Source organism: Ambystoma mexicanum, chromosome 14 (assembly GCF_040938575.1).
Source record: "Ambystoma mexicanum isolate Mex_15411 chromosome 14, UKY_AmexF1_1, whole genome shotgun sequence".
Taxonomy (NCBI): domain Eukaryota; kingdom Metazoa; phylum Chordata; class Amphibia; order Caudata; family Ambystomatidae; genus Ambystoma; species Ambystoma mexicanum.
The window spans coordinates 644,996,769-645,011,246 of NC_090940.1; positions in this window are offsets into that span (position 1 = coordinate 644,996,769).

Consider the following 14,478-nt stretch of genomic DNA (forward strand, 5'->3'; position numbering starts at 1 on the left):
TTAGCCTTGTCTCACATTTAGATAGAATTGTGAAGCTTATTCATGCGTCACATTTAGATAGAATTGTGAAGCATAGCCATGCATCACATTTAGATAGAATTGTGAAGTTTAGCCATGCATCACATTTAGATAGAATTGTGAAGCTTAGTCATGCGTCATATTTAGATAGAATTGTTAAGCATAGCCATGCGTCACATTTAGGTAGAAATGTGAAGTTTAGCCATGCATCACATTTAGATAGAATTGTGAAGCTTAGTCATGCGTCACATTTAGATAGAAATGTGAAGTTTAGCCATGCATCACATTTAGATAGAATTGTGAAGTTTAGCCATGCATCACATTTAGATAGAATTGTGAAGCTTAGTCATGCATCACATTTAGATAGAATTGTGAAGCTTAGTCATGCGTCACATTTAGATAGAATTGTGAAGCATAGCCATGCGTCACATTTAGATAGAAATGTGAAGTTTAGCCATGCATCACATTTAGATACACTTGTGAAGCTTAGTCATGCGTCATATTTAGATAGAATTGTTAAGCATAGCCATGCGTCACATTTAGGTAGAAATGTGAAGTTTAGCCATGCATCACATTTAGATAGAATTGTGAAGCTTAGTCATGCGTCACATTTAGATAGAAATGTGAAGTTTAGCCATGCATCACATTTAGATAGAATTGTGAAGTTTAGCCATGTGTCACATTTAGATAGAATTGTGAAGTTTAGCCTTGTCTCACATTTAGATAGAATTGTGAAGCTTATTCATGCGTCACATTTAGATAGAATTGTGAAGCATAGCCATGCATCACATTTAGATAGAATTGTGAAGTTTAGCCATGCATCACATTTAGATAGAATTGTGAAGCTTAGTCATGCGTTATATTTAGATAGAATTGTTAAGCATAGCCATGCGTCACATTTAGGTAGAAATGTGAAGTTTAGCCATGCATCACATTTAGATAGAATTGTGAAGCTTAGTCATGCGTCACATTTAGATAGAAATGTGAAGTTTAGCCATGCATCACATTTAGATAGAATTGTGAAGTTTAGCCATGCATCACATTTAGATAGAATTGTGAAGCTTAGTCATGCATCACATTTAGATAGAATTGTGAAGCATAGCCATGCGTCACATTTAGATAGAATTGTGAAGTTTAGCCATGCATCACATTTAGATAGAATTGTGAAGATTAGCTATTCATCACATTTAGATAGAATTGTGAAGTTTAGCCATGCATCACATTTAGATAGAATTGTGAAGTTTAGCCATGCATCACATTTAGATAGAATTGTGAAGTTTAGCCATGTATCACATTTAGATAGAATTGTGAATATTAGCCATGCGTCACATTTAGATAGAATTATGAAGCATAGCCATGTTTCACATCCAGATAGAATTGTGAAGTTTAGCCATGTGTCACATTTAGATAGAATTGTGAAGTTTAGCCATGTGTCACATTAGATGTGTGAAGATTAGCCATTCATCACATTTAGATAGAATTGTGAAGTTTAGCCATGTGTCACATTTAGATAGAATTGTGAAGTTTAGCCTTGTCTCACATTTAGATAGAATTGTGAAGCTTAGTCATGCGTCACATTTATATAGAATTGTGAAGCATAGCCATGCATCACATTTAGATAGAATTGTGAAGTTTAGCCATGCATCACATTTAGATAGAATTCTGAGGTTTAGCCATGCATCACATTAGATTTGTGAAGATTATCCATGCATTACATTCAGATAGAATTGTGAAGTTTAGCCATGTGTCACATTTAGATAGAATTGTGAATATTAGCCATGTATCACATTAGATTTGTGAAGATTATCCATGCGTCACATTTAGATAGATTTATGAAGCATAGCCATGCATCACATTTAGATAGAATTGTGAAGTTTAGCCATGTGTCACATTTAGATAGAATTGTGAAGTTTAGCCTTGTCTCACATTTAGATAGAATTCTGAAGTTTAGCCATGCATCACATTTAGATAGAATTGTGAAGCTTAGTCATGCGTCACATTTAGATAGAATTGTGAAGCATAGCCATGCATCACATTTAGATAGAATTGTGAAGTTTAGCCATGTGTCACATTTAGATAGAATTGTGAAGTTTAGCCTTGTCTCACATTTAGATAGAATTGTGAAGCTTAGTCATGCGTCACATTTAGATAGAATTGTGAAGCATAGCCATGCATCACATTTAGATAGAATTCTGAAGTTTAGCCATGTGTCACATTTAGATAGAATTGTGAAGCTTAGCCATGTATCACATTAGATTTGTGAAGATTATCCATGCGTTACATTTAGATAGAATTGTGAAGTTTAGCCATGTGTCACATTTAGATAGAATTGTGAAGTTTAGCCATGTGTCACATTAGATGTGTGAAGATTAGCCATTCATCACATTTAGATAGAATTGTGAAGTTTAGCCATGTGTCACATTTAGATAGAATTGTGAAGTTTAGCCTTGTCTCACATTTAGATAGAATTGTGAAGCTTAGTCATGCTTCACATTTATATAGAATTGTGAAGCATAGCCATGCATCACATTTAGATAGAATTGTGAAGTTTAGCCATGCATCACATTTAGATAGAATTCTGAAGTTTAGCCATGCATCACATTTAGATAGAATTGTGAAGCTTAGTCATGCGTCACATTTAGATAGAATTGTGAAGCATAGCCATGCATCACATTTAGATAGAATTGTGAAGTTTAGCCATGTGTCACATTTAGATAGAATTGTGAAGCTTAGCCATGTATCACATTAGATTTGTGAAGATTATCCATGCGTTACATTTAGATAGAATTGTGAAGTTTAGCCATGTGTCACATTTAGATAGATTTATGAAGCATAGCCATGCATCACATTTAGATAGAATTGTGAAGTTTAGCCATGTGTCACATTTAGATAGAATTGTGAAGTTTAGCCTTGTCTCACATTTAGATAGAATTGTGAAGCTTAGTCATGCGTCACATTTAGATAGAATTGTGAAGCATAGCCAGGCATCACATTTAGATAGAATTGTGAAGTTTAGCCATGCATCACATTTAGATAGAATTGTGAAGCTCAGTCATGCGTCACATTTAGATAGAATTGTGAAGCATAGCCATGCATCACATTTAGATAGAATTGTGAAGTTTAGCCATGTGTCACATTTAGATAGAATTGTGAAGTTTAGCCATGCATCACATTTAGATAGAATTCTGAAGTTTAGCCATGCATCACATTTAGATAGAATTGTGAAGCTTAGTCATGCGTCACATTTAGATAGAATTGTGAAGCATAGCCATGCATCACATTTAGATAGAATTGTGAAGTTTAGCCATGTGTCACATTTAGATAGAATTGTGAAGCTTAGCCATGTATCACATTAGATTTGTGAAGATTATCCATGCGTTACATTCAGATAGAATTGTGAAGTTTAGCCATGTGTCACATTTAGATAGAATTGTGAATATTAGCCATGTATCAAATTAGATTTGTGAAGATTATCCATGCGTCACATTTAGATAGATTTATGAAGCATAGCCATGCATCACATTTAGATAGAATTGTGAAGTTTAGCCATGTGTCACATTTAGATAGAATTGTGAAGTTTAGCCTTGTCTCACATTTAGATAGAATTGTGAAGCTTAGTCATGCGTCACATTTAGATAGAATTGTGAAGCATAGCCAGGCATCACATTTAGATAGAATTGTGAAGCTTAGTCATGCGTCACATTTAGATAGAATTGTGAAGCATAGCCATGCATCACATTTAGATAGAATTGTGAAGCTTAGCCATGTATCACATTAGATTTGTGAAGATTATCCATGCGTTACATTTAGATAGAATTGTGAAGTTTAGCCATGTGTCACATTAGATGTGTGAAGATTAGCCATTCATCACATTTAGATAGAATTGTGAAGTTTAGCCATGTGTCACATTTAGATAGAATTGTGAAGTTTAGCCTTGTCTCACATTTAGATAGAATTGTGAAGCTTAGTCATGCGTCACATTTATATAGAATTGTGAAGCATAGCCATGCATCACATTTAGATAGAATTGTGAAGTTTAGCCATGCATCACATTTAGATAGAATTCTGAAGTTTAGACATGCATCACATTTAGATAGAATTGTGAAGCATAGCCATGCATCACATTTAGATAGAATTGTGAAGTTTAGCCATGTGTCACATTTAGATAGAATTGTGAAGCTTAGCCATGTATCACATTAGATTTGTGAAGATTATCCATGCGTTACATTTAGATAGAATTGTGAAGTTTAGCCATGTGTCACATTTAGATAGAATTGTGAATATTAGCCATGTATCACATTAGATTTGTGAAGATTATCCATGCGTCACATTTAGATAGATTTATGAAGCATAGCCATGCATCACATTTAGATAGAATTGTGAAGTTTAGCCATGTGTCACATTTAGATAGAATTGTGAAGTTTAGCCTTGTCTCACATTTAGATAGAATTGTGAAGTTTAGCCATGCATCACATTTAGATAGAATTGTGAAGCTTAGTCATGCGTCACATTTAGATAGAATTGTGAAGCATAGCCATGCATCACATTTAGATAGAATTGTGAAGTTTAGCCATGTGTCACATTTAGATAGAATTGTGAAGCTTAGCCATGTATCACATTAGATTTGTGAAGATTATCCATGCGTTACATTTAGATAGAATTGTGAAGTTTAGCCATGCGTCACATTTAGATAGAATTGTGAATATTAGCCATGTATCTTATTAGATTTGTGAAGATTATCCATGCGTCACATTTAGATAGATTTATGAAGCATAGCCATGCATCACATTTAGATAGAATTGTGAAGTTTAGCCATGTGTCACATTTAGATAGAATTGTGAAGTTTAGCCATGTGTCACATTAGATGTGTGAAGATTAGCCATTCATCACATTTAGATAGAATTGTGAAGTTTAGCCATGTGTCACATTTAGATAGAATTGTGAAGTTTAGCCTTGTCTCACATTTAGATAGAATTGTGAAGCTTAGTCATGCGTCACATTTAGATAGAATTGTGAAGCATAGCCAGGCATCACATTTAGATAGAATTGTGAAGTTTAGCCATGCATCACATTTAGATAGAATTGTGAAGCTTAGTCATGCGTCACATTTAGATAGAATTGTGAAGCATAGCCATGCATCACATTTAGATAGAATTGTGAAGTTTAGCCATGTGTCACATTTAGATAGAATTGTGAAGCTTAGCCATGTATCACATTAGATTTGTGAAGATTATCCATGCGTTACATTTAGATAGAATTGTGAAGTTTAGCCATGTGTCACATTAGATGTGTGAAGATTAGCCATTCATCACATTTAGATAGAATTGTGAAGTTTAGCCATGTGTCACATTTAGATAGAATTGTGAAGTTTAGCCTTGTCTCACATTTAGATAGAATTGTGAAGCTTAGTCATGCGTCACATTTAGATAGAATTGTGAAGCATAGCCATGCATCACATTTAGATAGAATTGTGAAGTTTAGCCATGCATCACATTTAGATAGAATTGTGAAGCTTAGTCATGCGTCACATTTAGATAGAATTGTGAAGCATAGCCATGCGTCACATTTAGATAGAAATGTGAAGTTTAGCCATGCATCACATTTAGATAGAATTGTGAAGCATAGCCATGCATCACATTTAGATAGAATTGTGAAGTTTAGCCATGCATGACATTTAGATAGAATTGTGAAGCATAGCCATGCATGACATTTAGATAGAATTGTGAAGTTTAGCCATTCATCACTTTTAGATAGAATTGTGAAGTTTAGCCATGTATCACATTTAGATAGAATTGTGAATATTAGCCATGCGTCACATTTAGATAGAATTATGAAGCATAGCCATGTGTCACATTAGATGTGTGAAGATTAGCCATTCATCACATTTAGATAGAATTGTGAAGTTTAGCCATGTGTCACATTTAGATAGAATTGTGAAGTTTAGCCTTGTCTCACATTTAGATAGAATTGTGAAGCTTAGTCATGCGTCACATTTATATAGAATTGTGAAGCATAGCCCTGCATCACATTTAGATAGAATTGTGAAGTTTAGCCATGTGTCACATTTAGATAGAATTGTGAAGCTTAGCCATGTATCACATTAGATTTGTGAAGATTATCCATGCGTTACATTCAGATAGAATTGTGAAGTTTAGCCATGTGTCACATTTAGATAGAATTGTGAATATTAGCCATGTATCACATTAGATTTGTGAAGATTATCCATGCGTCACATTTAGATAGATTTATGAAGCATAGCCATGCATCACATTTAGATAGAATTGTGAAGTTTAGCCATGTGTCACATTTAGATGGAATTGTGAAGTTTAGCCATGTGTTACATTAGATGTGTGAAGATTAGCATTCATCACATTTAGATAGAATTGTGAAGTTTAGCCATGTGTCACATTTAGATAGAATTGTGAAGTTTAGCCTTGTCTCACATTTAGATAGAATTGTGAAGCTTAGTCATGCGTCACATTTAGATAGAATTGTGAAGCATAGCCAGGCATCACATTTAGATAGAATTGTGAAGTTTAGCCATGCATCACATTTAGATAGAATTGTGAAGCATAGCCATGCATCACATTTAGATAGAATTGTGAAGTTTAGCCATGTGTCACATTAGATTTGTGAAGATTATCCATGCGTTACATTTAGATAGAATTGTGAAGTTTAGCCATGTGTCACATTAGATGTGTGAAGATTAGCCATTCATCATATTTAGATAGAATTGTGAAGTTTAGCCATGTGTCACATTTAGATAGAATTGTGAAGTTTAGCCATGTGTCACATTAGATGTGTGAAGATTAGCCATTCATCACATTTAGATAGAATTGTGAAGTTTAGCCATGTGTCACATTTAGATAGAATTGTGAAGTTTAGCCTTGTCTCACATTTAGATAGAATTGTGAAGCTTAGTCATGCGTCACATTTAGATAGAATTGTGAAGCATAGCCAGGCATCACATTTAGATAGAATTGTGAAGTTTAGCCATGCATCACATTTAGATAGAATTGTGAAGCTTAGTCATGCGTCACATTTAGATAGAATTGTGAAGCATAGCCATGCGTCACATTTAGATAGAAATGTGAAGTTTAGCCATGCATCACATTCAGATACAATTGTGAAGCTTAGTCATGCGTCACATTTAGATAGAATTGTGAAGCATAGCCATGCGTCACATTTAGATAGAATTGTGAAGTTTAGCCATGCATCACATTTAGATAGAATTGTGAAGATTAGCTATTCATCACATTTAGATAGAATTGTGAAGTTTAGCCATGCATCACATTTAGATAGAATTGTGAAGTTTAGCCATGCATCACATTTAGATAGAATTGTGAAGTTTAGCCATGTATCACATTTAGATAGAATTGTGAATATTAGCCATGTGTCACATTTAGATAGAATTATGAAGCATAGCCATGTTTCACATCCAGATAGAATTGTGAAGTTTAGCCATGTGTCACATTTAGATAGAATTGTGAAGTTTAGCCATGTGTCACATTAGATGTGTGAAGATTAGCCATTCATCACATTTAGATAGAATTGTGAAGTTTAGCCATGTGTCACATTTAGATAGAATTGTGAAGTTTAGCCTTGTCTCACACTTAGATAGAATTGTGAAGCTTAGTCATGCGTCACATTTATATAGAATTGTGAAGCATAGCCATGCATCACATTTAGATAGAATTGTGAAGTTTAGCCATGCATCACATTTAGATAGAATTCTGAAGTTTAGCCATGCATCACATTAGATTTGTGAAGATTATCCATGCATTACATTCAGATAGAATTGTGAAGTTTAGCCATGTGTCACATTTAGATAGAATTGTGAATATTAGCCATGTATCACATTAGATTTGTGAAGATTATCCATGCGTCACATTTAGATAGATTTATGAAGCATAGCCATGCATCACATTTAGATAGAATTGTGAAGTTTAGCCATGTGTCACATTTAGATAGAATTGTGAAGTTTAGCCTTGTCTCACATTTAGATAGAATTCTGAAGTTTAGCCATGCATCACATTTAGATAGAATTGTGAAGCTTAGTCATGCGTCACATTTAGATAGAATTGTGAAGCATAGCCATGCATCACATTTAGATAGAATTGTGAAGTTTAGCCATGTGTCACATTTAGATAGAATTGTGAAGTTTAGCCTTGTCTCACATTTAGATAGAATTGTGAAGCTTAGTCATGCGTCACATTTAGATAGAATTGTGAAGCATAGCCATGCATCACATTTAGATAGAATTCTGAAGTTTAGCCATGTGTCACATTTAGATAGAATTGTGAAGCTTAGCCATGTATCACATTAGATTTGTGAAGATTATCCATGCGTTACATTTAGATAGAATTGTGAAGTTTAGCCATGTGTCACATTTAGATAGAATTGTGAAGTTTAGCCATGTGTCACATTAGATGTGTGAAGATTAGCCATTCATCACATTTAGATAGAATTGTGAAGTTTAGCCATGTGTCACATTTAGATAGAATTGTGAAGTTTAGCCTTGTCTCACATTTAGATAGAATTGTGAAGCTTAGTCATGCTTCACATTTATATAGAATTGTGAAGCATAGCCATGCATCACATTTAGATAGAATTGTGAAGTTTAGCCATGCATCACATTTAGATAGAATTCTGAAGTTTAGCCATGCATCACATTTAGATAGAATTGTGAAGCTTAGTCATGCGTCACATTTAGATAGAATTGTGAAGCATAGCCATGCATCACATTTAGATAGAATTGTGAAGTTTAGCCATGTGTCACATTTAGATAGAATTGTGAAGCTTAGCCATGTATCACATTAGATTTGTGAAGATTATCCATGCGTTACATTTAGATAGAATTGTGAAGTTTAGCCATGTGTCACATTTAGATAGAATTGTGAATATTAGCCATGTATCACATTAGATTTGTGAAGATTATCCATGCGTCACATTTAGATAGATTTATGAAGCATAGCCATGCATCACATTTAGATAGAATTGTGAAGTTTAGCCATGTGTCACATTTAGATAGAATTGTGAAGTTTAGCCTTGTCTCACATTTAGATAGAATTGTGAAGCTTAGTCATGCGTCACATTTAGATAGAATTGTGAAGCATAGCCAGGCATCACATTTAGATAGAATTGTGAAGTTTAGCCATGCGTCACATTTAGATAGAATTGTGAAGCATAGCCATGCATCACATTTAGATAGAATTGTGAAGTTTAGCCATGTGTCACATTTAGATAGAATTGTGAAGCTTAGCCATGTATCACATTAGATTTGTGAAGATTATCCATGCGTTACATTCAGATAGAATTGTGAAGTTTAGCCATGTGTCACATTTAGATAGAATTGTGAATATTAGCCATGTATCAAATTAGATTTGTGAAGATTATCCATGCGTCACATTTAGATAGATTTATGAAGCATAGCCATGCATCACATTTAGATAGAATTGTGAAGTTTAGCCATGTGTCACATTTAGATAGAATTGTGAAGTTTAGCCTTGTCTCACATTTAGATAGAATTGTGAAGCTTAGTCATGCGTCACATTTAGATAGAATTGTGAAGCATAGCCAGGCATCACATTTAGATAGAATTGTGAAGCTTAGTCATGCGTCACATTTAGATAGAATTGTGAAGCATAGCCATGCATCACATTTAGATAGAATTGTGAAGCTTAGCCATGTATCACATTAGATTTGTGAAGATTATCCATGCGTTACATTTAGATAGAATTGTGAAGTTTAGCCATGTGTCACATTAGATGTGTGAAGATTAGCCATTCATCACATTTAGATAGAATTGTGAAGTTTAGCCATGTGTCACATTTAGATAGAATTGTGAAGTTTAGCCTTGTCTCACATTTAGATAGAATTGTGAAGCTTAGTCATGCGTCACATTTATATAGAATTGTGAAGCATAGCCATGCATCACATTTAGATAGAATTGTGAAGTTTAGCCATGCATCACATTTAGATAGAATTCTGAAGTTTAGACATGCATCACATTTAGATAGAATTGTGAAGCTTAGTCATGCGTCACATTTAGATAGAATTGTGAAGCATAGCCATGCATCACATTTAGATAGAATTGTGAAGTTTAGCCATGTGTCACATTTAGATAGAATTGTGAAGCTTAGCCATGTATCACATTAGATTTGTGAAGATTATCCAGCGTTACATTTAGATAGAATTGTGAAGTTTAGCCATGTGTCACATTTAGATAGAATTGTGAATATTAGCCATGTATCACATTAGATTTGTGAAGATTATCCATGCGTCACATTTAGATAGATTTATGAAGCATAGCCATGCATCACATTTAGATAGAATTGTGAAGTTTAGCCATGTGTCACATTTAGATAGAATTGTGAAGTTTAGCCTTGTCTCACATTTAGATAGAATTGTGAAGTTTAGCCATGCATCACATTTAGATAGAATTGTGAAGCTTAGTCATGCGTCACATTTAGATAGAATTGTGAAGCATAGCCATGCATCACATTTAGATAGAATTGTGAAGTTTAGCCATGTGTCACATTTAGATAGAATTGTGAAGCTTAGCCATGTATCACATTAGATTTGTGAAGATTATCCATGCGTTACATTTAGATAGAATTGTGAAGTTTAGCCATGCGTCACATTTAGATAGAATTGTGAATATTAGCCATGTATCACATTAGATTTGTGAAGATTATCCATGCGTCACATTTAGATAGATTTATGAAGCATAGCCATGCATCACATTTAGATAGAATTGTGAAGTTTAGCCATGTGTCACATTAGATGTGTGAAGATTAGCCATTCATCACATTTAGATAGAATTGTGAAGTTTAGCCATGTGTCACATTTAGATAGAATTGTGAAGTTTAGCCTTGTCTCACATTTAGATAGAATTGTGAAGCTTAGTCATGCGTCACATTTAGATAGAATTGTGAAGCATAGCCAGGCATCACATTTAGATAGAATTGTGAAGTTTAGCCATGCATCACATTTAGATAGAATTGTGAAGCTTAGTCATGCGTCACATTTAGATAGAATTGTGAAGCATAGCCATGCATCACATTTAGATAGAATTGTGAAGTTTAGCCATGTGTCACATTTAGATAGAATTGTGAAGCTTAGCCATGTATCACATTAGATTTGTGAAGATTATCCATGCGTTACATTTAGATAGAATTGTGAAGTTTAGCCATGTGTCACATTAGATGTGTGAAGATTAGCCATTCATCACATTTAGATAGAATTGTGAAGTTTAGCCATGTGTCACATTTAGATAGAATTGTGAAGTTTAGCCTTGTCTCACATTTAGATAGAATTGTGAAGCTTAGTCATGCGTCACATTTAGATAGAATTGTGAAGCATAGCCATGCATCACATTTAGATAGAATTGTGAAGTTTAGCCATGCATCACATTTAGATAGAATTGTGAAGCTTAGTCATGCGTCACATTTAGATAGAATTGTGAAGCATAGCCATGCGTCACATTTAGATAGAAATGTGAAGTTTAGCCATGCATCACATTTAGATAGAATTGTGAAGTTTAGCCATGCATGACATTTAGATAGAATTGTGAAGCATAGCCATGCATGACATTTAGATAGAATTGTGAAGTTTAGCCATGCATGACATTTAGATAGAATAGTGAAGTTTAGCCATGCATCACATTTAGATAGAATTGTGAAGTTTAGACATGCATCACATTTAGATAGAATTGTGAAGTTTAGCCATGCATCACATTTAGATAGAATTGTGAAGTTTAGCCATTCATCACTTTTAGATAGAATTGTGAAGTTTAGCCATGTATCACATTTAGATAGAATTGTGAATATTAGCCATGCGTCACATTTAGATAGAATTATGAAGCATAGCCATGTGTCACATTAGATGTGTGAAGATTAGCCATTCATCACATTTAGATAGAATTGTGAAGTTTAGCCATGTGTCACATTTAGATAGAATTGTGAAGTTTAGCCTTGTCTCACATTTAGATAGAATTGTGAAGCTTAGTCATGCGTCACATTTATATAGAATTGTGAAGCATAGCCCTGCGTCACATTTAGATAGAATTGTGAAGTTTAGCCATGTGTCACATTTAGATAGAATTGTGAAGCTTAGCCATGTATCACATTAGATTTGTGAAGATTATCCATGCGTTACATTCAGATAGAATTGTGAAGTTTAGCCATGTGTCACATTTAGATAGAATTGTGAATATTAGCCATGTATCACATTAGATTTGTGAAGATTATCCATGCGTTACATTTAGATAGATTTATGAAGCATAGCCATGCATCACATTTAGATAGAATTGTGAAGTTTAGCCATGTGTCACATTTAGATGGAATTGTGAAGTTTAGCCATGTGTTACATTAGATGTGTGAAGATTAGCATTCATCACATTTAGATAGAATTGTGAAGTTTAGCCATGTGTCACATTTAGATAGAATTGTGAAGTTTAGCCTTGTCTCACATTTAGATAGAATTGTGAAGCTTAGTCATGCGTCACATTTAGATAGAATTGTGAAGCATAGCCAGGCATCACATTTAGATAGAATTGTGAAGTTTAGCCATGCATCACATTTAGATAGAATTGTGAAGTTTAGCCATGTGTCACATTAGATTTGTGAAGATTATCCATGCGTTACATTTAGATAGAATTGTGAAGTTTAGCCATGTGTCACATTAGATGTGTGAAGATTAGCCATTCATCATATTTAGATAGAATTGTGAAGTTTAGCCATGTGTCACATTTAGATAGAATTGTGAAGTTTAGCCATGTGTCACATTAGATGTGTGAAGATTAGCCATTCATCACATTTAGATAGAATTGTGAAGTTTAGCCATGTGTCACATTTAGATAGAATTGTGAAGTTTAGCCTTGTCTCACATTTAGATAGAATTGTGAAGCTTAGTCATGCGTCACATTTAGATAGAATTGTGAAGCATAGCCAGGCATCACATTTAGATAGAATTGTGAAGTTTAGCCATGCATCACATTTAGATAGAATTGTGAAGCTTAGTCATGCGTCACATTTAGATAGAATTGTGAAGCATAGCCATGCGTCACATTTAGATAGAAATGTGAAGTTTAGCCATGCATCACATTTAGATACAATTGTGAAGCTTAGTCATGCGTCACATTTAGATAGAATTGTGAAGCATAGTAATGCGTCACATTTAGATAGAATTGTGAAGTTTAGCCATGCATCACATTTAGATAGAATTGTGAAGTTTAGCCTTGTCTCACATTTAGATAGAATTGTGAAGCTTAGTCATGCGTCACATTTAGATAGAATTGTGAAGCATAGCCAGGCATCACATTTAGATAGAATTGTGAAGTTTAGCCATGCATCACATTTAGATAGAATTGTGAAGCTTAGTCATGCGTCACATTTAGATAGATTTATGAAGCATAGCCATGCATCACATTTAGATAGAATTGTGAAGTTTAGCATTGTCTCACATTTAGATAGAATTGTGAAGCTTAGTCATGCGTCACATTTAGATAGAATTGTGAAGCATAGCCAGGCATCACATTTAGATAGAATTGTGAAGTTTAGCCATGCATCACATTTAGATAGAATTGTGAAGCTTAGTCATGCGTCACATTTAGATAGAATTGTGAAGCATAGCCATGCGTCACATTTAGATAGAAATGTGAAGTTTAGCCATGCATCACATTTAGATACAATTGTGAAGCTTAGTCATGCGTCACATTTAGATAGAATTGTGAAGCATAGTAATGCGTCACATTTAGATAGAATTGTGAAGTTTAGCCATGTATCACATTTAGATAGAATTGTGAATATTAGCCATGCGTCACATTTAGATAGAATTATGAAGCATAGCCATGTTTCACATCCAGATAGAATTGTGAAGTTTAGCCATGTGTCACATTTAGATAGAATTGTGAAGTTTAGCCATGTGTCACATTAGATGTGTGAAGATTAGCCATTCATCACATTTAGATAGAATTGTGAAGTTTAGCCATGTGTCACATTTAGATAGAATTGTGAAGTTTAGCCTTGTCTCACATTTAGATAGAATTGTGAAGCTTAGTCATGCGTCACATTTATATAGAATTGTGAAGCATAGCCATGCATCACATTTAGATAGAATTGTGAAGTTTAGCCATGCATCACATTTAGATAGAATTCTGAAGTTTAGCCATGCATCACATTAGATTTGTGAAGATTATCCATGCATTACATTCAGATAGAATTGTGAAGTTTAGCCATGTGTCACATTTAGATAGAATTGTGAATATTAGCCATGTATCACATTAGATTTGTGAAGATTATCCATGCGTCACATTTAGATAGATTTATGAAGCATAGCCATGCATCACATTTAGATAGAATTGTGAAGTTTAGCCATGTGTCACATTTAGATAGAATTGTGAAGTTTAGCCTTGTCTCACATTTAGATAGAATTCTGAAGTTTAGCCATGCATCACAT